Source organism: Pteropus alecto, unplaced genomic scaffold, assembly GCF_000325575.1.
Source record: "Pteropus alecto unplaced genomic scaffold, ASM32557v1 scaffold74, whole genome shotgun sequence".
NCBI lineage: Eukaryota > Metazoa > Chordata > Mammalia > Chiroptera > Pteropodidae > Pteropus > Pteropus alecto.
In genome coordinates this window covers 5757960-5762594 of record NW_006436291.1, presented here as the reverse complement: position 1 = coordinate 5762594, position 4635 = coordinate 5757960, and the positions used below count along the sequence as shown (strand labels likewise).

General features: G+C 53.9%; 1 protein-coding gene across 2 annotated transcripts in view; it reads right to left on the bottom strand.

The window, feature by feature from the left end:
* Positions 1-4635, bottom strand: part of CHST15 (carbohydrate sulfotransferase 15) — a 72073-nt gene that overhangs the window by 66043 nt on the left and 1395 nt on the right. The gene's annotated exons all lie outside the window — the stretch shown is intronic.

The window sequence follows — 4635 nt, the reverse complement described above, 5'->3', positions numbered from 1 at the left end:
TTTTTTTTTTTTTGACCACAAGGAGCAAAATGAACTAGTGGGTGCATACTCCATTTCAAGAAAAAAAATGCAAAACCACCAGGTTCCAGCATATTGTAGGAAAAAATAATTGCGCCTGGCTTGTATCTAATTATTTGCCCATGTTGGGGTATTTTCCAGGCACCTGGGTGATGGAGCTGCCTGTTTCAATATTTTCATCGCAAACACAATTCTGGAAGACGGCCAAATTTCCATTATAATGACACCTCTGCTTTTGAGGATCTGCCAGCCTTGCTTTCTTCAAAGGCCCAAAAGGCCTGGACTAAGATGAGTTCTACAGATCTAAAATAGTGTGAGGGAGAGCCTGCCCAGCAAGGAGGCCCCTGCTCGCCTGCTTGGGACTCTTTTGAACTTAAAGTGCGGCTCAGCATGTGACACTCAAAAGCCACCCAGGACATCCCCAGTGAGAGCTGCCCGCTCTGCCCTCTGCTTAACTGCATTGGACCCACAGCCTGTCCTCCATGTCAGCTGAAAGCGTCTCTCACAGCACCTGGGTACCTAGCCCACTCTTTGCACAGATGAAGAAACAACCCTGAAAAGTCGAACAACCACCCCAAGGAAACCTGACTAGAATCCAAGGCATCCTGGGGCTCCCGGCCTTATGGGGTGTCAGAGCAGCCCTTTGAGGTAGAATATACTAGAAGGCATGCCCTCCGAGAAAGATGCACAGCTACATAAAAATTGCACGCGCAATTTCAAGGAGTTCAGAGACATCCCCCCCCTACCCCCCCGGTGATGAGTGCTAAAGAAAGGTCAGCATTTATCGAGCGCTTACTGTATGCCAGACGCTGCTCCAAGCCCCCTGCAGAGGTCACCTCACGCACAGCACAGGACCCCAGCTTTCAGGCCAGGTGCGAAGTCATTCTAGACCACTGCAGCCAGGCGCCTGCTGCACCTGTCCCAGGCTCAACGCCATCTGTCAGCAGCATTAAGAGACTCTGATGTGCAACTGCTGCCTCGCCCCTCCTCTGAGTGCTGCCTCGGAGCCCAGCCGCGTGCTGACTCTGCCCCCGTGTACCTAGCCCGGGGTGGCACCCGAGGGAACGTGTCAATACTGCATGTGCTGCTGATGAAAGATGTGGCTCGAGTTTCCTCCGCATCCCTTTCAAAATCAGCAGAGAGACTGAGAACCTCCCCCAGCTTACAGCTTGCTGGGTCACACCCGCCCTGCCTCTCTGGAGCTCTGTTATTGCTATGCACCGCCCCTCCCACGTCCCTCCTTCCTCCGGAGGCCCAGGCTAACAGCTTGGTCTGTGTGATCTCGAAGGGCCTCCCTGCCCTCTCATTGAGACAAAAGGGGATACCTGTCTGACTGCCCGGCTCAGGGCCAGCGGGAACCAGCAGGAACCCAGAAAATGAAAGCTGTCGTGATCAGTGTCTTCCCGCCCAACCCCTGTACTTAAAATAATCCTATATGGGCCCAAATCAACACAAAACCTTGACTTTTCTTCCTGAATATCTAGACCGAATACGCTAACTAGACGACTGACACCTTTATGCTTCATTTCATGCTGTGAAAACACAGGTCTGCATGTGAATCATCTCGGCCCAGTGCTGTACTTAAAGGAGGAGCGTCTCAGGAAGGGAGTCAGACCCTAGCACTTGAGAACAATAAAGAAATACATTGTGCAAGTCAAAACGCTCGGCCTCCCAATGTCTGGTCAGCTAGGTGAGAACACAATCTCTCAGTTCACAGAACAGGATCAGAGGTACCCATGGAAGTAACTCAGTATCCTTCCTGAGCATCCCAGCTACAGACCAGAAGGGAAAACAGGGTACATTATTGTCACCAGTGACTGACAGCATCACTTCTACTCACATGCTGCTAAAGGGCGTGCCCACGCAAATGACATTCCCATACCAGCTGCTACTTTTTAAAAAGTTTCTGCCTTTGGAATTTAAGTGGACTCCTCTCTCTCTCTCTCGTACAAATGGGCGACAAGTGGCATCTGTGCAATCCCAGGCCTGCTGAGGCACGAGGAAGGGGAGAGGGTCTGGGCGGGTGCACGGGAAAAGCAGAGCTGCCAACCACAGCAAGCGTCCATTCTGGAAACTCCCAGATGTTTCAGCCCAGCCTGATGGGATGAAGCAGCCGGCCCAGGAGCCGGGGATCAAAGACCTGGCCTGACTTTCCACTTACCAGCTGTGTTTCCTTGGGCAAGTTGCCCTACTGCTGCGAGCCTCAGTTTCCACATCTGTAAAAGGAGGCCCGTCCCCCACCACCACCCCGTTCCTAGCCCTTTCCTTTGCCACGCCATCCTTCCCAGCTCTTAACACAGCTCAGTTCATTTGTCCACCTGGTACAGGCATTTGTGTCTGGTCCCCTCCTTCAAGGGCTGGGACCATGTCTGTCTTATCATTGTATCATCCCCAGGTGGTCAACCGAGGGATCTATTTGGGAAATAAAATTATTTGAAAAGTTTTATGCAGAGTGTCACTTTCCATATGATGGGAATTCATCAAATAGCTATTGAGTGAATGCAAGACCCATAAGCAAATGAAGGAGCCTGGCACATGGCTGTAGACACGATGCGCATCTGTCAATTCTTAGTCCTTGGGCCCTCAGGGGGTGTGATCCGTGGGTCACATTTCTCTGATGGTGGGATACCCTTCCCAGTATAGAAAGAGCCAGGTGTCAAGCCTCAGACCTCCTGCCAGTACACTCACCTAACCTCTACCCTACTTCTAGAATTTGAGCCCACACTTTAATATCCAAGCTTGAGAATTCTCTTGAAAATTAACAAACCCTAGCAAGTCTGGTTTTCCCCAACTGGCTGGAGCTCAGTCAAAGCTGCTTCCTACAGGTAGAGCGCGGGCTCTCCTGTTCAGGGCAGCCCCAACCTCCTCTCCCCATCCCTTGCACTAGCAAGGGCAGCTTTCAGCTAGGACCTTGATGGCCCTGGACAACCACAATCTAATCAGAACCCAGCACTTCTCCAAAGCTTCTGCTAGTGCAGGTTCAAAGGCCCTGGGACTCTTGTGGCTCAGCCGGTATCTTAGAGTCTCTTCTCTGCTTTTCTCTAAACACCAAATAAGCAGAGTCTCCTTCCCAACCTTTCCTGCAAACATCGCCTGCTCCAGATGCAGGGATTCGTCTTCTCTCTTTCAGGCATGTGGAAAACCAAAGGCGTCAACTCCCCAGGCCAGGGCAGCGGTGGCTCAGACCTCACAAGCTCTGATGGCCAAAGAAAAGCAAGGCACGCGTGGGATCCACTGTGGGCAGACGTGCCCCCCCACCCACCCCCACCCCATATCTTGGATGAATTAACTTGGCTTGCTTCACCCACAAGCCAGCTTACTGCAGTCCTGCATGGCCCAGAGAGAAAAGACAAAAAGACATGGCCGATTTCCTTCAGAAGGCCCCCAAGGTGGTTCTCCTGGGGAGCTGGACCTTGGTGGGCAGGCCTGACCTGCAGACCCATTCCGGCACAGCTGAGCACTAACAGGGAGCCCAGGGCAGGCCGCTTCCCTGCTGGCTCTGTCTCTCCATGCAGCAGGAGGCAAGAACATTTTCCTGCCTATCTTTAGTATTGGAGAGAAAAACTTATTTGATAAAAAACTACCTAATTAAAAAGCATTATTATTCCCATGCTCTTAAACAAAACCATATATGATCTGTAGTGGGTATTCATCGAGACATCCTGATTCAACACACAGTTTGTAAAAATTAGTAAGTGTCATGCTCTGGAAGGAAGGGTTCCTGATTTTGCAACGTTGCAGGGGGAGGGGGGTAGAAAAACTGGGGACGGAGAATGCGTGGGAGGGTCTTAGAGAAACTCCCCGCAAAGCTCCAAGCCTCGGTTTCCTCCTTGGACCCTCGCGGGGTGCAGATGCCGCCAGCCTACCTTTCTGCTCCAACGCCGGGTGGCTGGCCTCATGGGAACCGCAGATGATAATGAGCAGCGGGAGCGCAGCCAGGGATCCCAGAACCAGAGCGAGCCCCCTGCTCGGCCTCACTGAATTCTGCGCCCCAAGCAGTCTCGGGGCATCCTGGGGCTTCCTGGAGATACAACTTCATTCCCGAACACTCTGTGCCATCAACTCACCCAACGTGAATACAGCGAAGGGTTCCGGGGACGGGAAGACAGGGGCATGAGGAGCAGGTCTCAGCCTTGCCGCCTCCTCCTCGAACCGCCCCACGCGAGGCGCGGACGTTCAGCCGCAAGCAGCTGTTTACGTAAAGGAGCCTCCAGCCTTCAGCGTCTACACCCGCTGCTCCAGCGTGCAGGGAGGGAGGGCAACTGGGCACCCGGACCGCGACGGGGCGGTCAAGCAGCCGCGCCCAGGACCCAGGCGGCTCCGAATCCTAAACACACACACGCACACACGCGCGCGCACGCCGGCCAATCCGTTCGCACGGAGCAGTCGGAAGGCGCTTCCACGGCTCTTCATTCATTCCCCCAAAGGCGAGGTTCCCTGGGCCCGGACGCCTCCATCCCACGATCCCAGGCGGCTCCCAGGGGCCTCCAAGGGGGTCCATTGCGCCACGACGCGCCCCCCCCCACATCCTCCCACAGCCACCGCATTCTCTCCACGCATTTACGCAACCCCACAGACTCGCGCTCCATCACGATCGCCACCGTCGCCCCCCGCTCC